Source organism: Uloborus diversus, chromosome 10 (assembly GCF_026930045.1).
Source record: "Uloborus diversus isolate 005 chromosome 10, Udiv.v.3.1, whole genome shotgun sequence".
NCBI classification, from domain to species: Eukaryota; Metazoa; Arthropoda; class Arachnida; order Araneae; family Uloboridae; genus Uloborus; species Uloborus diversus.
In genome coordinates, this window is record NC_072740.1 from 45,321,899 (window position 1) to 45,346,565 (window position 24,667).

General features: G+C 31.7%; 1 long non-coding RNA gene across 1 annotated transcript; it reads left to right on the forward strand.

The window, feature by feature from the left end:
* Positions 1–963: 963 nt before the first annotated feature.
* LOC129231840 (uncharacterized) lies at positions 964–24,370 on the forward strand. The gene is made up of 3 exons (XR_008581303.1): positions 964–1,151; positions 1,774–1,841; positions 24,245–24,370. It is a non-coding gene; the product is annotated as an uncharacterized LOC129231840 (long non-coding RNA).
* Positions 24,371–24,667: the final 297 nt, after the last annotated feature.

Consider the following 24,667-nt stretch of genomic DNA (forward strand, 5'->3'; position numbering starts at 1 on the left):
CCGCTCGCCGTTCGGCCATGTTTTTGCAAGTATGAAAGGTAAGTAAAAATATTTTTTTGTTTATTACGTATAGAAATGCAATAAGAACGTTGTGTGCATCTTTTCTTAAAGATATTTGTTTAAGAGTAATCCTTAACGTCACCGAAAGAAAAAAAGCAAACTTTTAATGTATATTCGTGTGCGTTTTTACTTAAAATGTAGTGTTAACTATATGATGTGTTCCATTGTTTGTCCGTTGTGTTTGTGGCAGTTTAGTGTAAATGTTTACAGGAATACGTTCTTGAAGTATTGAAAAGCATTATGTTTTTTTGTTTTGTTTTCTGCGTGTCCCTGCAGCATGTGAAAAAAAAAAAAGGTGCTCGTTACGTAATGTAAATACACAATCATGCCGATACTTCGACTGTTGCAGATTCTGTTAATACTAAATTTAGCAACGATATTTTTTTTTATGGTATGAAATTAGACAGTTGTGATTAACATTAATATAATGTGTTTTATTGCAAGCAAATTCGTATACTCTGTATTATAATGCAAGCAGATGATGTATAAAAATAATGATTTTATTGTTTTTCAAAGTTGAAAATTATTTTTCTTTATCTCATGCTTGGTTTTCTCCTTAAAGATGTTTATGTCATGATTCTGTAATTTTACTCCCTTAAAGTATTACACCAAATTTTTAAGAGTAAATAAACCTGAAAAGATTTTGCTGTTATGCATCGTTTTATTACTTTATTGCATTCAACTGTTTTAAATTTTTCAGGATGATTTACTTCCTTTTTATTTTTGTCATTCGCAAAAAAAAAAAAAAAAAAAAAATCATGTATAGTTTTTAATTTACTAATGCAATGATCATGCTCTTTTCTGGAGAATTTCTTCAGTAGTATTTACATAAAGTTTGTCTGCGAGGTCACCAAGAGCCATTGAAATTTTAGGAGTCTTAGTCTGCTCTTTTTAGGAGAAGAGGGAGGCTTGCCATCGTTCTTATGGACTTGACCAGCGCTGACAAGATTCCATGCCACCCTAATCGAAAACTGGTTGACTGGGCATGGTTCGAAATCAGAGTCATGTTACGATTTTTATGGGGATGCCTGTCCCAAGCTAACAAGGCCTTTGGGTCTCGGTGGCCCTTGCATTCACGTGCATGATATAGTGTATGAAATTAAACTTTTTCTTCTCCTTTTTATTACAAAATTGTAATGCATTGTTATTTAAAGTCTGAACCAAATGATTGGTATGACAGCAGCAGTGTCATGTGATTTTTTGAATTTTACTAAAATTTATTTATAAATGTTTAAATTCCATTGAACTAGACTATATTCTTAATATTAGAGCGAGGTTTTGTTTTTGTGAACGACTTTATTTAACAACTACCAAATATTTTATTAGTGTTTAATGGAACTTGATATAATACAGTCGTAACTGCATTAAAGATACAAAGATAATTTTCATTTTAATTAAATTACAATAAAGTACCATAAAAATTATTTTTCTTTAAAAAGCCGGCTTTTTACAGTGGTTTAAACCAAATAAAGCCCTGCCTACTGGTCCCTTGAACCAGTGAATTATTTTTCTAACCCATATGTAAGCAGTAGGTAGCACTGCATGAGTGATGGCCTGTTTTCAGTTTTCATAAACTATGTAAAATTGTCTACATTGTAATATCAACGCAGCATATATAGAAGATTCAAGGGGTACTATAATGAAGTACCAAATACATATTAACATACTATTATACTTTTTGTCATTACATATAATTTTCTTCCCTTTTTTAAGGAAGAAAACTTAAAGGGATCGAGGAGCAGAATTGGAAATCCTTCTACTTTAACTTTAAAGTCTAAAAGGTAATATCTTTTTGTATTGAATTTTCATGCTTTTTCTTTCTTTCAAATGCAAATAATATTTGTTTTTATTTGTCAGATTATATAAATCTAACCTCACTTTTCACCTTTTATTTCCATCGATTGACTTATGTTTTGCTTATGTGTTGAGCTAGGTTTCTTGAAGATCAAATTGTGACAAATGTTTTAATGTATGCATACTGAAATTTTAACTAAGGGAGTTACAGTTCTAATTTTGCTCCCCCTCCCCCCCATATCTCTCCCTTTTCATGCAACTGAATTTTTAATTAAGTCCTTTGATTGTTTTATTATTTTTTAAGTTTCCTATAGTTCGGTTTAGAGCTGTTTTTTAGTCATAAGTATCTGTATAAAATGTTCCAAAATGAATATTTAAAAATCATTTTAAATACAGTGTAACTTTGATTTTAACGATACCCGATTTAATGATTTCCTGAATTTAGCGATACATTTCACTGGTCCGAATTTAACTGCATTGAATGTATAAGCTCCTTGATATGAAGATATCCTTATTTAACGAAAACTTTCTCCAGTCCTTTGACAATTATTCAATCGGGGTTATACTGTATTTTTTTATATTTATTAGCACATAATTGTGAGTGTAGCAAATCTGCTACTTATATTTTTCCATGACTTTGAATTAATGCTCTCACAAAAGCAACTATGTTGTCAATCAAGTGCATGCTCATGTCTGTGTTAAGCTTGGTTTCAATGAATAAACTCTGAGGAATTACAAGAGATCTTACTGTTGGGGGAGGAGGGTTCTCAGGCTTAAATGAAGGGCTGACGAGTCTGTCGACTTAGTTGGAAAGTATGAGAGGGCTGGGGTTTGGTGAACAAACTGACAAGAATGCATTCCATATCATTCACTCTGAATAGCTTACACTCAGAAAACAGTTATTATATAAAACTGAGTGAATATTCAAGGGGTGACCATCCCTTAAGGGAAATGGTGCATTGCCTCCTAAGCTGCGAGTCCCCCCCCCCCAAAAAAAAGCATTCAAAGATGTAGTTTGTTTCAGTTTCAATAATACCATTCCCATTCGGTCAGGACCCCCTTCCCTGCATTAAAGAATTTTTCTACAGTTTACACCAATTATTTTTTTCAAGATGTATATGTTTGATTGAACAGAGTGTTGTTGAGTTGTACTTGCTTTCTGTACTACTTTTCTCGCCTTTTTTTTATTTTTACCAATTTCTTCAATCGCCATGTGTTGAAATTGTTACTTCCCTGCAAAAAGTTGTCAAAACCCCTAACCGCCCACTCGCCTCCCCCCTCCAATAACTAATTTTTTGAAATAGTGATTGTTTTTTCTTTTTTCCCACTACAATATTCGTAACTTAATTTTGCATTTATTTGTGTAAATGTTATTTATTTATTATTGGTTATTTATGGATTATTTTTTATTTAGACATTGACATTTCATCTGACTTCGATTGCTTATTTTTATGTATATATATATTTTTTGTAACCATAAAAATCGTCTTTTAAATAAGAAATCATTTGCGTGTTGTACACTATGTGCTAGGGCTGTACCCAAACTTTTGTTTCAAGGAGAATTTTACCAAACAATTTTCTTGTGAAAATTCAATATGATCAATGAAATTTGATTTCATATTTTGTGTTCTGTTGCTTTTTGTTACAATAGATACTTAAAGAGCATTAACATGAAAAGTGAAAATACAATGTATTTCTTTTAATGAAAGAAAAAAAAATCTGATCTAAGTTTTCTAATCACTCAAAAGGATAGATGTATTTACTCTTTACTCACCCCAGTAGCACAACAATTTTGGCCAATATCGGTCGAGTATTGGCCAAACCTGGCGTGCGTCGCCGTATGTCGGACGATTTTACCCGATTTTGGCCAATACTGGGCAGTATTGGCATCCCGATACTGAAAAAGTGAAAATTCTTTATAAAACGTTTTTTAAAAGGAAATTTTGTGTTTAACATAAAGGTGGAACTGTTCTAAGACTTTTTCCAGTAGATTTGGTATTTGAAACCCCTGATTAAAGAAACTGTCAGATCTCGCTATTGGCCAATCTAGTCCAATACTGTATAGGCTTGGCCAATTGATACTGGTCAAATCAGAAAAACTTAATCAACGGTTACTTTTCAGAACATTTCGTAATTTCCTCCCAAAAGAATAACATGAATAACAGACATTTTGACGAAATTTAGCACTGCAAAAATATGTTTGAAAATTTACGCTCCCTGTCTAATGTCCAATGCTGTCCGATACTCAGCAACATTGGCCACCTCAATTATTAAAGTGCATTCAAAACAGTTTTCTTGCAAAGCATTTTGAAATTTAATGTGTGGGTACAATTGGGAGAAGTTATTTTCCAATAACTTCGGAACCTATCATCCACGATAAAGTAATCTACGGTTTTCGTTTCATCCAACATTTGCCGATCTTATCCGATTCTATGCAGTATTGGCATTCTGAATTAAAATATTACTTTTAAAATAGTTTTTTTAGTGAATATTTTGTTCTGTAATGTGTTGATAATACTGGGAAAAATTATACTGAAATAATTTGGGAATCTATTATCCACAAAAACGAAACGTACGGAGGTTCGGTTCTGCCGACATAGGCCGATCGCATCCGATGCTGCGCTGTATTGGTATTCTGAATTAGAAAATTACTTTTAAAACTTATTTTTTGCAAGACATTATAAATTTTTATACGTAGGTACAATGAAAGAAAGTCATTTTACAATAATTTATTGATCTATAATACACGATACCGAAATGTACAGCGTTTATCTTCTGCCGACATTGGCCGATCGCATCCGATGCTGCGCTGTATTGGTATTCTGAATTAGAAAATTACTTTTAAAACTTATTTTTTGCAAGACATTATAAATTTTTATACATAGGTACATAGAAAAAAAGTCATTTTACAATAATTTATCGATCTATAATACACGATACCGAAATGTACAGCGTTTATCTTCTTCCGACATTAGCCGATCGCATCCGATACTGTGCTGTATTGACAGTCTGAATTAGAAAATTACTTTTAAAACATATTTGTTGAAAGGCATTTTGAATTTTAATGTGTAGGTTCAATCAAAAAAACTCATTTTACAATAATTTATCGACTTATATAATCCACGATACAATGTACGGCGTTCACTTCTGTCGACATTGGCCGATCGCATCCAATACTATGCTGTATTGACATTCTGAATTAGAAAATTACTTTTAAAACATACTTTTTGCAAGACATTTTGAATTTTAATACGTAGGTACGATAAAAAAAAGTCATTTTACAATAATTTATGGATTTATAATACACGATACTGAAATGTTCGGCGTTTTTATCTTCTGCCGACATTAGCCGATCGCATCCGATACTGTACTGTATTGGTATTCTGAATTAGAGAATTAAATTCAAAATAGTTTTCCTATTGGATGTTTGCTGCTTCTAATAAGCGGATAAAATTGATAAAAATTATTCTGAAATAATTTAGGAATCTATTGTCCCCCGATAAAGAAATGTATGGAGTTTCGCTTTTGCCGACATTAGCCAATTCCATTCGATATTGTGCTGTACAGCCAGCGCTCTCTGATGACGCATGCGCAGAGCCGGGAGTTCTCTCGCTCCGCTCCGTCGAAGGACGCCATCGCTGTATTTGCTTAGTTAACTCGTTCTGTGGGTAAGTTTGAAATCGTTTTGTATATTGAATACAATTGCAAATTTCTTTAAAGTAGAATTTGAAATGTGTTATACTTTTTGCATTCACTCTTTGTTCAATACACATAGTGTTCTGAATACCCGAAAAACCTTCCAAATTTGCTTGTGCTGTGTTTGTTTTATGATGTCAATAGCGTGGGGGGGGGGAGGCATTTCAATTAAAACTTTTTAGCATGTGCTATCTTTTATTACAAGTCGTTCCTTTTCACGTTTTGAGAATCGAGCTATATATTAACGTTATCGCTAACACTTAGAAAAAAAAAAGGACGCCCGAAGTTTTGCTTCGTTTTATATTTTCTTATCTTGCAGAGAATTCATATATAGTACAGGGAAATTGCATTTTAGCTGTTTTCAGGTATCGAGCAAGATAAAAACATATAAAATATTCTTTTTTTCCCTTGAAAATTCTTCCCGTGCTCTTGAAGAAATAAGTTAGAATATAGTTAGAATAATTGTCATTTACTGTCAAGTATAACGCTTTTTTGGTAGGCAATATAAGTATTTAATTTATGTCAACAACCAGTTAATATATTTAACAATTCAGTTTTGAATCAGATATGTACAATTTCTGAACATTTTGAGGCTGCGAGGAAAAAAGATGGAAACTTTGATTCTTTACAAACATTTTTTTTTTAAACAGTGATGTTTTGATGAAAATAATTTCATGAATTCACAAATATTTTCAATAGTTCAAGTGCATATAACATATTTTTTTTCAGGGAAATCCAAACTCAGGAAATGGATAGGTACCGTGGCAAAAGAGGGTTGTAGTAAGTTTATGCTCTCTGACGCTGTTTTTTTTTTCTGGTGCACTTAACAGTAGTTGGCACTTGATATCAGTTTAAGAAAGTAAAGGTATTGAGTTATTAAAGTAAGCATAAATAGTATCTTTATCTCTGTTGTGCTGTGTATTTTCTCTATTGCGATTCCAGCGGTTGTATACTAAATTGTTCAAAGTTGTATGTAATATTAAATATTTATTTGCAATTAGATATATTTGTGATTCGCGCTTATCCAAGTTATTTGAAATAATTGCAATATAATGGCTGGAAGTGAAAAGATATTTAATTCTATAATAATTGCTTAAAATTGTATCTGTAAAAATTATAACCACTAGAGACGTACCGAGTACTCGGTAACTACTCGGTACTCGGCATACTCGGCCAATTTACCGAGTACTCGGTACTCGGCTAAATTTTGATCAGATACTCGGCCAATACCGAGTAGTTGCAAAAAATTGAATATTGTCCAAGACAGATATTAAAATTTATAAAAAAGCACAAGCATATTTAATATTCTGCAATCATTTACAAGTCAATTTTAAATTTTGAGAATAATGAAGTTTTTAATGCTTTAATGGAATAAATCTTTATTTTAATGTCCCCAAAGTTAATAAAACTTATTTATTAAAAATCGTGCAAAAAAAGGTAAGTATAGAAAATATGGAATTTTTACATTAAAAATAGATTTTTGCTACAAACAAAAATTAGTTATAAGAAATATGAAAATTCCTTTGCTTAAAAAAAAGGGAAATAAAACAACGTTAAAAGCATAGTGCAGGAACACTGCAGACACGTGTTTTGGCATTACAGGGAATTCCTTTTTCAATGCACAAAATATGAGCTTGTAAATTTAAAGGCATCTGACAAAAGTCGGATTTTTTTCCCGAATGTCTTAACATTCTTTAGCTCACATTTTATGCACTGATAAAGACGTTCCTTGTAACGCAGAAACAGGTGTGTGAAGTGTTCCTGCACATTTGCTTTATTTGCTTTTAAAAATTATTTATGTTTGGCGGACTAGAACTAAAATAGATTGGTATAGTTTGTCTTAATTCCAACTTGATTAATCATACCTTTTATTTATTTCTTTTTAATTTTAAGAAGAATTTTTTTGTAAAATTTTTGACATAAACAAAATTTTTTAAATAATGCGAAATTAAATTTCATCCGGAGTTTAGTTTTAAAAACTTTTATATAGACAAAGAGGTCTATAATACTATTCCAATAAGTTCAAAATTGGTCACGTGTGTGTCAGTAGTTCTTCTTAAAACATATTTGGTACTTTTTAACTCGGCCGAGTAGTGAAATGCCGAGTACTCGGTAACTCGGTACTCGGCCGAGTAGTGAAAGGCCGAGTACTCGGTACTCGGCTACTCGGCCAAAGTGCTACTCGGTACGTCTTTAATAACCACGAAAGATTACATAATCTAAAAGGTTACTTATTACATCATCCTATTTGCTGGAGTAGTAATTGCTTGAAATAAACCGCCAGCTCAGTCAATTCCAGCCGAGGACTGCAGTTTCGTGCTTATTAGCACACATCAGCCCGGCATAGGACAAACTGAGCTGGAGGCGGTAACTTACTGAATAGTAATTGCTTGTTAGTATTTTAAATAAAAAGCATATATGCCTTCAAGATTTTGATGCATAGAAAAATGCTCATCTAACTACATAAGATTTGAGGAAAAAAAGAAATCTCTTCAACTAACAAAATCTCTATAATAGCATATTATAGTATATGTTGTTATTATATTTTCTTATTTTCAAAAACAAAATTTGAAATGTTTTAATATTTGCTATTTTATATCTAAATGTGAAAAAGATAATTTATAATTATGAAGAGTATTTTGATATTATGGCAAATATGAGTTTAATGTGAACTTCTCATTAATATCTTTCAGTAATTTAATTTGTTTGCATCTGTTAAAAAATTTGACTCTTTCGATTACATAATTTTTAATTTTGTCTCAAGAATTATAGTTCAAGGTTAGGAACTTAACTTTAATAAAAGTTTAAATAGTTGTACAAGACTTTCAGTTGTATGTTGCCATGGTTCGCTGATATAGGTATATCTATATATGATATTTTTCATATTTATTTTTGGAACTAGGATAGAATGCACTGTAATTTGGTAAAAAATAAAATGCATCCTTGAAACATAATAGTAATGTTTATTATTTAGGTTTGTTTAATTACTGCCTTTTTTAATATCTATGTGATTTTCCGTGCCAGAGGTTCAAGTTGTGCCGCCCTTATGACCTCTTGATCTTTTCAGCAAGGAATCCTCTCTCATCAGGCTCTAGAGATGAATGATACCTGTTTGTCCACACAACAGAGGATCTTCGACCGTCTGGCTTTGAACCCGCAACCCTTTTGTCCACTTCACTGATTTATGATTTGGTAAGTTTGCTCAGTAATAAAGTCAATTATAAAAAGTTTTTGTACCGCGATTTTTTTAATTTTCTGTCGGAGCAGTGATAAAAACCTTCCAATTGGGAAAACATAAAATTAGAGCAATGGCTAAAATGTACACATATTGTTAAAAAATAGACTCTTGTCCAATATTGAGAAAAATGTTTTTTTTTTTTTTTGGTTTTTGGATACAATTTCACTTATAGCAGAATCTGTCCTAACATTTTTTGCAAATTTACTTCTTGGTTGGCAATAATAAATTAAAATAGCTTTCTAGTTTTTTAAAATAGAAAACATTTATCTGTTTTTGGAAATGTTAAAGCATTTTCATGTAACATAGTAAATTTATCTATGTTTAGAAAAATTATTAAGCTGAAACAAATCATCTAAATTGATAATTTCTTTCCTGATACATGATTTGATAGGTGATCAATCATAGATCAAGAATCTTGTATTTGGGTCATTCCAAAGTTAATGCAACATTTAATGTCGAAGACTTTTAAGTTGTAGGGTAGTTTCTCAAAAGGTGGGAACAAAAACTTTGCTTTTGAGCCATTTTTAAAATTTTAGAATTTGAAATCAATTTTGCTTTTATTGCGTGGCATGTATACCTAGAACATCATACACAAACAAAAAAAGACAGCAGGTATTTATGCAATTTAATAAATAGCAAATTTAATGATCGGTCTGTAGGTAACAGATTTTGGACATACAGTTGTCTGGTAGGTAACAGATTTTTATCTATTTTTAAATTCTGCAATGAAAAATAGAGGATTTATGAAGTACATGAGTGACCTTATATGCTGGTCTTAAAATAATAAAATTTTGTTATGGTTTTGTAGAATCCGAAAAAAAAAAACCCCATCCATTTTGCCAGCGCAGGTGATCAAGTCGCCAAAACCGGCGCTGTTGGCGAAAACCTGAATACCTCTCTGGTAACCCTTTGCATATCGTACACTGTGAGTTGTCGCCAATTGGGGTTTGCTTGGCAATTTTTGCTGCCTTTGTTTACTATTCGTTACTTCATAACTTGAGTTTCTACTGTTATTTAAGTAATGTTTAATGCATAACGTATTAATTGTGCAAAATAGCAATGTATTAAAGAAATTAACATTATAATAGCCTTTAGTTAGTAAGGTTACAAGACAGAAGATCATATTATAATATTGAATATATGGACAGAATTATCGGCGTCTAGATCGTAACGCAATTTGGACATCTCACATATATGTTTAAGAAAAATGATTTTGCTTCAAAGTTACTGCATAAAAACATATGAAAACACTTTAAAATGATTAACAATTGATTTTGAGGATTGAAAAATATCTTTAAAACATATAAATCATATATTTAGTACTCAAATAATAGCATTGTCAAAATTGTAACTTTTGGACATACATGAAACTTCCAACTTCCTTCTTTTTTTAAAATTTTTTACACAATAAATAATCTGTCTTTAATTTTTCAATTTGTAGGAAATATTATCAAAAAAATATTCAGTTTGAGATTTATACCCTTAATTTTGTTTTGAAATGGTTGGAAATAATTTTTAAAAAAAATTTTTGATGGTACATTTGCTCAGTTAACGTTTTGAAAGTCCAAAATTGTGCCTTTTAGCAAAGAAAATATATTTTTAAGGGTATTTGAAGAGCATTTTTTCCATAATTTTTAATATATTTAACAATTATTTCCATTTATCATTAACATTCCATAATTTTATTTTTCCATAATTCTTGCCTCTATACAGTATTATTATTTAACTCAAAAATTTTTGAGTCAATTAAAATGAAAGTTGTTTTATGTTGAAGTTTCAAAGTTGAGGTCTGTGTTTGCTCCCACCTTTTGAGAACTGCCCTATAACCTTTTCCCAAATTTTAAACCAAAGTTAAATGTAAACATTAAAAATGTTAGGTCTGACATATTTTTCATTGATACATTACTAAAATTAAGTACATTTTTTACTTTTTGAATGGGGTTATTGAAATTGTGTCCTATAAAAAAACCATGTCCCAACAGCACTTTATTTTTAAACCTTATTTTTTTTCATGCTATTAATTTTTTTTAAATATGTTTCTTTTTCTTTTCAACTCATTATTAACATATTATACTAACATGTTTTTAAAATAAAATTTCAAATTTATTTTTATTTTATGGTAGAAAATCTTGTCTTCTGATATTTGTCTCCTGTGATACTGCCTCCTTACTTCTTTAATTATTATAATAAGAATGTGTTACTTAAATATTGTCAACGATAGCTATGTACTTCTACAAGCTATTAATGTAAAGTAGCCATTTTTTTCACATGTGCTATTTTGAAGAGTTCCAGGTGAGGAAAAAAGAACTTTAGACATAGGTGTCTTTTTTATGTGTCCCCTGTGTTACTATTAAATTATAGAAAGGTTTAATTATTTTATTGTTTAACCCATGTTAAAACTTTCAGGTTGAGTTTAAAGGAAAAAAAATCATATACTTTTGCAGTATTTCCATTAATACAAGGGGAATTTTTAATACCATTTTGTCCCCTGTGTTACCTGGATGTTGGTAACACAGGAGACAACAAAGTAACATAGGGGACTTAATTGTTTCTAAGCTTGCTATGTAGTTAAATTTTAAAAGAAAAAACATATTTAGGTTGAAAGAATATGCAGTATTTTAAATTATATGAAAAATATGTCTGTTTAATATAATTAAGTTAAGAAATTGCAAATGTTTCTTTGGTTACAACCAAATTTTATCACAGATAGATAAACAAAACAAAGGAGGACTAAAATGCACATTTTTCTTCTCTTAAATTCTATTTAGATTTCTGTTGTAAGAATTTTTATCTCTTTTGGAGTTATCATTATATAAGTTCAGTTTTGGTACTTGGAAAATATTTTTAATGAAAAAGAGCACTAGTTTTTTTTTTTTTTAATTTCAAGAAGGGTGTAGTGTTTAAAATAAGAAACAGGTTTTTACCTTAATGTTACTTTCTTAAAGACCTGCTTATCCTACAACAATGAGATTTTTAGTAAATTTGCCCTCTCTTTGTTGCAGAGTGCCAAGTATTTTCCTTTTTTCAAATCTGCATATTTTATATTTAATGTTAATTAGTAATGAATTGACTTTATATATGTATATATATATTCATTTCTAGTTCATATTGATTTTTTTCCCCTGGTTATTGTCAATTTTAAACAAGTTTGTAATCGTAAGGCTGATGCATATGGTCACAAGAATTATGAATTAAAATCAACAAGTTTTAAATTTAACATCTGAATATTTTCCTTTACATTAAAATTACTTTGACAGTCTGAATTAATTTTGTACTGTGTACAAATTATAACTTTCAATGTATTTAAAAAAGTATGTTTGTTTATCGATTATTGAACATTTAAATTTGTTTTCCATTTCGAAATTATTTTCTACATCTGATGACTTTTTCAAAACTTATTTTCCGCATCGATTTATTTCTGCATCTGGCAACTATTTTGAAGGCTTTTATATCATAGACTACTAGAAGCAATTATTTTAATAGCTGAAGGAGATTTTGTTTTCATGAAAAATAGTGTTTATTGTAAAACTAGTACCAGATTGTCTTAGTAAATTCAACAATAGTGCACGATTAAGAACTTTTGATTGTGAAGTATCTTTATTTGAATGATAAAGAAAATAGATGACTTGCTTTAATACTCATTGTATTTTGAACTTATTCAAGCCTAGAAATATATCTTTCTATTCTAAATATTATTTAGAATATAAAAAAATATTTCTATAAAATAATAATACAATTATTTTCAAAAATTAGAAGAATTAGCATCTAAAGCCTCTAGGATTTCTTTTCCTTTTTGCTTGCAAAATACAACAATTAGAATTGTGAGCAAAAATGAGAAGTTTTATGGAATCTGATCTTAATTTAAGAAATGTATTGATCCTCAAAAATCCATACTCTGAACAGTAGTTTGATAGATCATTTTTGAAAGTAATAAAATTAACAATTTATGCAGAATAAAGTATTTAATGATAAAATAGATTTTTTCTATTTAATTCAATCTAAATTTAATGGTGGTAAGCTAAATCTAAAATAAAAATTTCTTCAAAGTGATTTTCTTATACATTTAATCTGTATTGAATTTCTATCACCTGTAAATATTCTGCTGTAATTACTTACCACCTTAGGATTGTACTACATAAATTTGTTTGATATTGAACCTATAAGTCTTCTCTCTTTCTGTTTACAACAACAGAAGTACACAACCATTCAAAGAAAATCATGTATATCCGCAAATCAAGTTATGCGTAATTTTTTCATTTTGTAATTTAAAAATACTTGCTAAAATAATACGAGGGATAATGTGTTTGTATATGAGTTATTTTACAGTGTCTAATAATTGCAAGGGTAAATGGGGGCTACCACTAAAAGCCCACAGTGGTCCACGAGCAATCTTCATGTGATCTGCAAACATTTTAGTTGATGGTGAACAGCATCATTTTTGTAGCTGAAATTAAATTTATCAAAGAAAACTTTTGGAATCATATGATTTCATCACACATAATTGTTGTAAAAAAAATATCTCCATTGTATGTGGTGTCATTTATCAGTTTGGGGAAAGGGTATAAGTTGAGAACTTTTCCCTCCCCCCAAGCCAAAAGAAAAAAAATGTAGGAATCTGCGAGAATTTTTTTGAAAATATAAATTTGCCAAAGTAAAGAGTCTTATCAAAGAGTAAGACATGATTTGGAAAATGTTTAGTTACTGCTATAATCAGCAGTGAAATAATTAGATGTCTTTAATCATCTCCACTGGAGCAGCAAGAATTTTAACCTGAATGGGAGGGGAGGTCTATAGTCTTGATGTGTTTGATTTTATCTAATTGGTAGCAAATTGCTAACTCTACCGTTTCTACAGTAATAAAATTAGCAGTATATGTTGAAGCCAAGAACTCTGGGGAGAGTTTGACCTTGAAACCATTCTTGTTGCACCACTACTTATGTCAGATTAACTACCAATTAATTTGCAATACCCTCATTTTACACTGATTTCATTACACACAGTTTAAGATCTGACACCGTTATTTTATTTTATATGGATGAGTTTTGATTTATGCAGATGCAGCATTAAAATGCATCAAGTTTTTCAAAATTTTCATATTTCAAACTTCTAAGATTGTAGATAGCAAATGATTCGGCATGCTTATAAGGGAGCTTGAGCCATTGGAGACATTTTTAGAGCTCTTTTCAGAAGTAATGTTATTAAACTCACACAATTCATAGCTCACTTGAAAAAAAGCTTTTAGAAGTGACAAATAAGAACAAAATCAACAACAATACCAACATTGATGATACTCGACCGAAAGCTTCCACATTTAAATTTTGAGCCATATTTTGACAGTGGATCTTTCTGATTTGTGTTTATAAAGGAAGATCCCATCATGGAAATGATGCAAGTGACCATGGATGTGCTCATGCCCCACAAAGGAAAAGCCCTGCATAGAAAAATGACTGCCAAAGGAATATCATAAACAGCTCTTATTCATATTCCCTAAGTTAATTCATATTTTCTTCATATCCATTGTGTATTTGTATTGGAATTAGTCCATATTTTTTATCAATGGAACATAACCTAACCTATTTTAACATTATTGTTAAGTCTTCATTTACACAGCGTTTCTGTGGAATGTAACCCCTGCAAAAAACGAGAGTCCATTGTATGCAGTGGCGGCTCGTGCCTTAATTTGGCGGGTGGGCCTGCTCTGTAAAGCTTTCATAATAATATTTATACAGATAAAATGAAGAGAGCTAATGTTGAGTAACAATGAAGTAATGCTGAGCAACAAAATATGATCCTTGTGCAGTTTCTTCATTTCGAGCTTCTCTTCAAGCGTCAAAGTTTGAAATTGGTGTTTTACTAAATAATTCACTTGATTAATATTTTTTTTTTCAATTTCAAGGTAAACAACCTAAATTTAAAGACAACCAACCCATGTAACTAGTAATAAACAACACACAGCATTAATCAAATTACTATTACTGTCTTTATACCAATAACAATCAAGTTGATCGCGCAGTAGTATTAATTTCGATTTAGCTATGCTCCCTTAAACCAAATTACGAAATCGGCAACAATATTTTATCTAGAAACAGTTTCCTTAATTGACAATTTATTCTTCTTGATTATAAAAATCCTTGAATTTTTATTGTGTGAAACCACATTACAATACCTAGGGGCCACATCACATTCATAGTTCAATTCTTTTTTTTTTTTTGCATTTAAATAAAATGTGTAATTTTTTGAAATCTTTGCACGCGCTTACTGATTAATCAATAATTTTTTTTAATGCCATTAAAAAATTCAAAACACTTAAGAATATTTCAATTTTATAAAAAATTATAAGGCTTTTTTTTTGTTTTTTGTTTTTGCAGATATTTCAGAAATCGTTTTTGCTAAATGATCATAATAATCATTTCTTAAAAGCTGTGCATTCGTTTGCTTATCCTATTAAAAATATTCTGTCGTTAATTATGTAAAAAATCATAAAACTTCCATAGTAAATTTTGTTTACAAGGATAAAAAAAACTCTCAACATTTTAGTAATTTATAAAGTGCTTATCCAATGCACAATTTTGTTAAATAGTATATTGTACTGACAGCAAAACGTATTACTTTGAAGCTGTATCTTCAATATAAAAAAAACCTTAACTATTTCAATAACATGGAAACGCACAAAAAAAAAAAGTTTGAACTTTGAGAGCTTGAATTTAAATTATGCTTTTCGCAATCGCAAATTGCGATAAGACCCTAATGCTCGTTCGGTTTCTTGTTTCTACTAATAGCTTTTATCGCAACCGTAATTTGAGTTCAAGACGTCAAAATTCAAATGAATGTCAGGGGCTGGATGTTGTATGCTGGCTACTTTTTTCATGTAAAAAGGATTGTGTGATTTCGAGAAGGGTCGTTTATAAATAATTTGATTCCGAAGCACATGGACACCTACCCTATAAGCATAGAAAAATAAAATCAAACGACGGATGTAATCCAACGGTCAAGTGAAAACAATAAGCAATTTGTGATTGCCCAAAAAGAAGTTCATCGAGAAAACGCACACCTAGCGTGAGTGACTTAAAGCCAATATTTTTAAAAAATAATTAAGCTAGTGCGTTGAAATTCCCATGATTTCTGAAACAATATGAAGTTTTCAAATAAACAAAACTCAATAGTTCAGTCATTTTTGAGGTAATGTAGCCGCTATGTCTTTTAAGGACTGAAAGCGATGTACCGAGTCTAACAGAAAAAAGTCAAGTTTGTTCCGCGATAGACTACTTTAACATAGAAAATAAATTAATAGAGGCTATTTTACGATTAGTACTTATTAACTTTAGCCAATTATCAGAACAAATCAGAAAATTGAATAGATCTCACCGAATTGAAGGATTTTTGTAAAACTTTCGGACAAATTCAGAGCTTTTAATTAGTACCTCACTTAAAACCGATCTGTGCTACTCGAAAATAAACTGCCCATTCAGAAATTCAGCTCATATTAGTTCCAAGCAGAAAAATAAATTAATAAAAATCTGCATTAGATGCGATAAATCCATAAAATTGTAAATCCCTTTCCGGATTCAAGACAAAAGAGGGACGGAGGAAAAGAAACCTTTTTTTCATTCACGTGGGCTCCCTTTTTTCTGCCCTCCGAGCTTTTTTTTCGTACAAGTGACGTACTTAAAATCCTTCCCCCCACCTTCTGCTGCCCGTCCATGGGCTAGAGAATTCTTGCCCACGGAGGATTAATTGGGGTGGTGCGTCTTGCGGTTTTGGTTTGTCTGGTAGAGTCGTCGTGATTGGTTAGGAGCGGAGGTGTGGCTGGGGCAAACCAGTCGAAGCCCCAAGCTTGCGAGCACGAACGCTAACAGATGGAAAACTTCTAATATTTTATTAGCGATATGAAAAATGTTTTAGAGATTTAAAATCTGTTTCACGCCCCCAATTCTTTGTTTTCTGTTGTTTTTTTAACTGAGATACAAAACGTTATTTATGAATAATTTATTTTTCGGTGCACAATTTTTCTGGGGGGGGCCAAGCCCACCCGGCCCATAGTGACGAGCCGCCCCTGATTGTATGTAGTTTACAATTTACATGTTGGTTATAAGTAGTAATCCTTACTATGTGTTTGCTTTGCACATTGCAGAGTTTTAAAAAAAGTGTAATTATATTTTAAGTGACTGCTTTTTTTCTCTCTCTCTTTAGCAAGTGTAAAAATTAAGTGGGATGCTGCGAATACAAATGCTATCAGCCGCAGAATCGGCAGATACTTGCTGGAGCTGTAGACTGGGATCATCGGTCTCACAGTATCAAATAAAGGACACTGAATGGTCGAAACGAAGACAAAAAAGTTGATATGTAAACACAATATATATGTATGTTTTAATGAAACATATTTGTTATAAATAATATGTATGTTTTTTACATATTACCTAGCTGATAATATGTAAAAAAAATGAATAAAAATTTTTTCCCCAATGAACTTGTAAATATATAAATTGTTCCTTTAAGAAAAAAATAAAGATTTTGATTATATCATTTATATGAACGAATGAGCGAACAAAAACATTTATGATGGAAATACTGTCAGTGGGAAGAACTATCATGCTTAAATCTGATCCTTACTCTTAACAATAATGAATCTTAATTTCCCACAATCTTAACATTTGGCATAAAAAAAGTAATTTGCTGCTCATTAAAAATGATAAAAAGTGAAAGATATTACTGTCAGTAATCTAATTATAAAATAAATGATAAACCGTCAATTTTCCTCTAGTCTAGTTATTGTAGCCGTAAATTATGTCGTTTTAAGACAGAAAGGTCGAGGGACCTTTGACCAGTGCGCTAGGAATAAAACACAAACGCAGTTTTATGCCACTTCTCAGTAAAGACAAATTCCGTTATTTGAAAAAAAAAAAAAAAAGTCACACAGATTTCCTTCCTTCAATTAAAAGAGGTAAAACAAAACCCTAAAACTGATGGATGGAAGGCTGTATGCCGATTTTTTTTTAAGACTGAATTCTCTTTTAGCAGTATTGCCCAACACTGGCTAATAGCTATATATAATCGGCCAGTGTCACCTGGCCTCATTGGCCAGTATTGGCTCGAGTATCGGCCAATGCTGCAAAAGAGATTGCTACCCGGTATTGGCCAATTTAGTTCTGCCGGTACTGGCCAATGCTGGCATCAAGTATTGCCCAATATTGTTAAAAAGTCGAGCGTTCGACGCTGGCCAACCCAACTTTAACCGATATTGGCCAAAACTCGCTCCGAGTATCTGCCAATACTGGGGGAAAATTACCGGCCAACATTAGCCAATTTTGATTTGCCAGTATTGGCCAATACTGGCAACGAGTATTGCCCAATATTGTAAAAAAGTTAGCCGTTTTACGCTGGCCGACCCAGCTTTACCCGATATTGGCCAATCTACCAAACACCGTGGTTATGACATTGGCCGATACTGCTGTGCTGCTGGGGCATCTAAGCAGATGACTAGCGCAGCCAGAAATACCTTCTGGAGGGTTTTTTTGATCAAAAATACCTTCTGAAGGGGTTTTTTGCCCCATCAAAACAGCCTTTTCATATGCATAAACTACTGTATTATAATTTGCATTTTCATTAAAACCAATGCTTCTGAGGGTTGTTTTCAGCCCCTCTCCCCCTTCGTCACGCCACTGAAGCACATATGAAGTAATATTTCTAAAATTTCTATTTTATGACATTTATAAAATGTGTAAAAAGAGTTTGGTACTTTCAAATTTAAAGAATTTTGGTATTTTTGTTTGGTATTCAAAATTCAAAGGAAAATGTTGCATTGTTCTGTAGAAATGTTTACAATAAATGCAATAAAAATAAATACTGCAGATAAAACACCTTATTTACATTCTTATTCAATAATAATAATTTCATTTTTCAAATGAAATTGCGAAATAAATAAAAGAATTAAAAATAAAATAGTAATAGAAATGTTTTCAACAAGAAAAGTGTATAAAAACATCTTTTATAGAAGTAGTTTTGAAAATTTTTGGTGCGGATTTATTTCTAAAGTGTAGTGTCTATTAAGCTAGAAATTTCTAAGCGTTGTTCTCCCTCCCCCCCCCGTAGTAGTAAGTATTGCCTTTGCTTTAAACTGGAAGACATTCTTGATTTGATTTTGAGTTTAACATTGATGATGGTGCCTGTTAGGTTTTTGCAATGTTAATGGCGTGGGAGGGGGAGGGCAGATTCAGGAGAGGGTCCCTGTGACAGTAATTTGTTGTGATTATTATTACTTCATTTTTTTCGATGTGAAAAATAGTACATGGAATGAATATTAACGTGTGTGTGTCCCCGTTCTGTAAGGTATTTCTTCTCAGGGCCTCATAATTCAAAGGAGTGACTGGGTTCGTTTACTGGGGTTATTGCTATTTTGAGTTTTCTAATTGTTCATTTTCAAAATAACAAATCATGACTAATGAGTTCAACGGTTTTTTCAGAGCACTCTTCCACCTCAAACCACATGTGTGTCTATGCTTTTCCGATATTTTATAAATTTAATGCCATATATTCAAAGCTTGTGGTAGCATGATCAGCCTATCTGCCAAAAGAAATATGACTTTTATGATGAAAATTTGAAAAAATATGATCTATGGTGCAGGTAGCGACATTGAAAAAAATAGGGCGTTGGTAGGGCATAATTGAAAGGATTTTGATCTCATTGGGTTAGGGGGGAGGGTGCCTTGTAGCATGTGAGGGGGTGCGCCATCATCCTTGGGGGATGGACTTAACTGATACTTTTTTACGTAGGTGGTACAACGTTCGACATTGAAACATGACTCCCTTTACAACAATTTCTGGATCCGCCCCTGTGAGAAGGGGGATGAATCTTTTGATTACTCATTTTACAGTGGGGACTAAAGGAATAGGACAATATTTTGACAAGCCAGGAATAAGAATTTTCTTAGTACAATAGCTTATAAAATCGCATGACTTTTTCCTGTATTGAGCAGGTGTCTACCGATTTTCGCCTACGCTGATAACGAGAGCATTTTTGACGAGTGGATCACGCCCTCCGGAGAGGATTAACGTCAATCACATGGAGGGGACGATTTCCGGTTTTAGAGAAGGGGTTGGGTAGGGATTTCTAATTTTTCCCTACGATCTCCTCTTAAATGTAAAACGTGTTAGCAGCTGAGATTCAGCCATTTTTTTCTTCGGTCTTTTCGTCTAGTAATTATTCATTATTAAAATGAGTCCTAGGAAACTACGTTTTCATATAGGGACTCTACACGAAACAAGTAGTGGAATATTTTTTTAAATAAAAGGGACGTTTCGGGGAAAAAACTTACCAAATTTTAAAGAAAGAAAAAACGGGATGTTTGGGGAAGAAATTGACGAGATTCGGAAAAAAAAGGGACTCTTAGGGATGGGAGGTGGAGGGGGGACAGCTTTGGGAATAATGTACTTTTAGGGACTGGTAACTAAGTTATATGCTGTCAACAATGTTTTTCAATCCATAATTCACGAACAACGAATTCTGTATCATTACAACGCAATATAGGACATGTCAATCAATGAAATTAAATAAAAACGTAGTAATTCTAAAAAATACGTCAGACATGTCCTGCTACCGTTAGAGTACATTTATTGACTTCGGCAAAACGGATAAAAAATGAGCATCATGAACTCGATGGAAAATGTGACTGTCTTCGATGAAGACGAAATTGAAATTCGTGTTTAGTTTGAGCAGCAAGCGGTTTTTAGGATTTAAACCATTTTTTTCTTAACAAATCGTGTCTGTCTTTATTACTTTGCAGTGTTTTCAAAAATTGAATTTTAATTTAGCTTTGATTTTTATTACCTTTAAGCTTCATTCCATTCTAACAGCTTACAGTTTGTGAAAAAGTACAATCATTATTCTTCACAGTCAAATCTAGGAAATATTCTCACTTTGTTTTATCAAAATATGGATCTTATGAATTTATGATTGTTAAAACTTCAAATGTTCCAAGAGGCTCATTAACATTTGATCCAACACATTTTAAGTTCAAGTACAGAGATATATGAGGTAGTGATGTAGTAGAACTTTGGTGCATTTCTCTCTCATCATTCAGGTTTTCGATTAAAAGGGCAAATCGACTCGTTTTTTAAACAAAACAGCACATATCCAAAATCAAAACAGCCATATCTCTTTCATATTTTACTTTAAAAATTTGTTGCTCTGTTACATAATATGTTATGCCTTTGTCCTTAACAACTATGTACCTATAAAATATGAAAAAAATATTTTGTTGTTAGCTTAGTTAGTTTTATTCACCTCCTAGGCAGATTTGTAATCATTCTCTCCCCCCCCCCAATCAAAAGATAAAATGCAACTTTTCTTGAATGTCTCGACTGAAACCTTTTTAAATAGTAATTTCAAAATTCACTTTTCAATAATTTCATAGTTAGTATATATTCCTTTTTTTAGGGGATAAGAACATTATATCAATCATTAAATTAACATTCTTCTGACGGGTTTAGAGAGGTAATTTTTTTAAAAATCAAGTTTCTTTGGACCGAGCTGCAAGACTCATGAGGTAAATTTTTTTTTTCAAAAATATTTAAAAAATAATCAAAACCAATATTTTTTTCCCTAGGGATTTGTTTTACAATTTTTCACTTACTTTTCGGCTTGAAACTAATGTATCGGTCTCACTTCTATGAGCCAAATGTCCGAGAAAAATTTCGCGGTAGGAAAAAAAAAAAAAAAAAAAAAAACAGGACAAAATCTTGGATTTTTTGCATGCGAATAGCATCGCAGATCTTCAGAAACGAAATTTCCCAAATAATTTTTATTTATTGAAATTACATTCACAGATATAAGTAAAAACAAATGAAATTAAGTATGTCTATAATTAAGCATTAACTAATATTTCTGGGGATGTATAGTCAGTCCCCATTGTTTATCACTTCTTGGAAAAGGTGATAAAATTTAATAATAAGAAAATGACTCAGTATGGAAAATAAAAAATAATGAAATTTTATTTTCAACAATATAGTAAAAAAATGATCGTAGTAAAATTTTGTGTCCCCTAAAAATGTATCAACCTCGTTTGGAAATTCGGCACTGCTTTTTAGAAGTTCTTAGATTCTGCACACACGAACGCGGTAAAGGCATATAAAAATAAATCAAGCCCACAATATATAATTTATGAGCGGTATGAACAATCATTTTCTACAATGCCCCCGAATACTTGCAGTTCTTTTCAACATTAATCCACTTGTTAATTCCGATGCAATATTTTGTACTTCAAGCAGTAAAAAGCACAAAATATCAATACATCTAAAAAAAACTAAAAGCACGAAAGCTGTATGGACGCAAGGTAGTTTTTTTTTTAATCAGAATTACTACAAATTTTACTCTCTGTTTTATGTTTATTATTTGTTATTTTTATTAAAGCGCATTCTTATTTATTTCATTAATTGGATAATTACAGCAATTTTCAAATTGAATATCAGGTCTCAAATCTATCAAATGCTTTAGCAGAAATTGAACTGCCCAGTAAGCAAAATATCTTGCCTCAGTATTGCATAAAGGTTGACATGCAAGAAAAATCATCTTGCATTAATACTGCCTCAATGTTGTTATGTTACTCCCTTTATGCTGTCAGCAGGCTGCCACAATATTGACTGACAAGGTGTATGCAGCATAATATCAGGAAAATATCAAGGTAGGCTGCTTTTGTAACATTGCATACGTATTGATATGACAGGATAATATCAAGATGTTGTCATGACAGCATGAAATCAAGGTCTAGGCAAGATGATCTTGCTTTTGTAATCTTGCATACGAATTGATATGACAGGATAATATCAAGATGTTGTCATGACAGCATGAAATCAAGGTCTAGGCAAGATGATCTTGCTTTTGTAATATTGCATACGTATTGATATGACAGGAAAATGTCAGGATACATTGACATGACAGTATGAAATCAGCACGTTTGCAAGGTGTTTTATCCATTTATTTATTTGTATTATTTTCACTTCAAACTCGAGAATTAAATTTCATTCTTTAATTATTTCTGTTATTCTTCAAGATAGTTTTCTAGCCTGAGAATATTTTCTTAAAGCTGACATCTGATCTGAAATTCATATAAAGATATTAATAGTACTCGCGATTTAATTTAAAAAATGAAAGTTTCTTCGTTTTGCGTAATATTTGACTTATTTTTTAAATTCATGCTTCTAATTGTATTATAAAGACATAAAATGCTTAGTTTTATCTTAAAGAATAACATAAATACCATTGAATAAAATTAATCTTACGTGAGATTGAAGTGATAATACGAAATTCTGAGCTTCATGTCCTTTGTTTCAAAGTCTAGGGACGAAAAAAGTTATTTTCGCCATTTCTAACATTGATCGCACATCGTCTGCGATATGACTTGTTTAGTACTATATTAATAAACAAATACAGTTATCAGTCATCCATAAGTTTTTCCTAAAACAATACTATTCCAGACTAATAACTAAGCAACCAACTTAACGAAGCCTAAAAGAATGCAACGCCACGTGCAGCACCTCTGAACCGATTAAGGTCGAAGCAGGAAGAATGTGCCAGCAATACGAGGGATGCTGGGTAGAAAGAACTGTGCGCATGCGCAAGTAGCAATGAAGGTCCACCTGTTCTATTGTGTACTAATTACCTTGACGGCGACAGCATGAAATCAATATCATCTTGACGGCGACAACATGTATGCAATGTTGTTATTGTAAGGTAATATCAATATTGATATTTTAAGATGAATGCAATGTTGCATACGTGTTGTTATTGTAATATTGCTTTTTAATCTTTATGCAAGCTTTATGCAGTATGAAACACGTCAATATTGACGCCGTCAGTATAATATCAAGATCTGTCAAGGTTGATGCAAGAAATTTTGCTAGTAGGGTGTAAGCATTCATGTTTTCAAAATTTTTTTGGTTGATATAAAGGATAAGTTTCCTTTATAAAGTTAAAATTGTACATAAAATAAATTTTGTTTTTAAAATAAATGTTTCAAATTCTCAGGTTTAAAAAATAAATTTAAGAAAGAAGGGGGAAAAAAACGATGTAGCACACGAGGCGCTGAAAACAGCTGTGCCAAACGATAACATTCCACTTATTTCGATTCGTCCCAATCTAGTGGAAAGAAAAAACCCCTCCAAATATCCCTATCACAGAAATTACCCCATCCATGCAAAACTTTTTCCCTATGTCCAGAGAGAACCCATCAGTTGTCAACCCTATTTCCCGGTCTCTATTGTTAGCTATTACCCCTCGATCCCCTGCCGTTCACGGTGACAGGTTCTAGATAAGGAGCGTAGGCAAGAATCGGTATGAACCATTGAGCAAGTAATGTTTTTCTTTCTCTTTCCCCCCCCCCCCCAACCCATTAATATTGTGCTGTCCTTTTTTGTGGTTTTTGAAAATATTCTTATTTTTTCTCTTCATTAATTCTTTTTCAGATGGTATTGGAAAAAACATGAAGGTAGCAGATGACCAAGGGAAAATGAAATCCTGGCTGAAGCATTCAGCAGACTAGCTGATAAGGGAAACAGCCAACAATTAAAAAAATCTATTGTATAAAATTTGTTAATAAAGGTGTTTCATTGTATTATTTTAGTACTGCTCTTTGTATCAAACTTCATGGAATCCATTAAATGAAATTCAGGTAAATTATATAAGAATGTTGTGCTACTTGTACTTCTTTTTTTTCTTTTGCAAAACTAAGTCCTGGCTTAATGTATTTAATTATTTTCAGTTAGAATTTCATTGTGTATTGATAAGAACCAATTGTGCACTAGTTTTATCAACTTGGGGGGGGGGGGGGGACTGTATTTCAGTTTAATATTGATTGCTTACATGCAGGGAATAAATTGAGAATAACT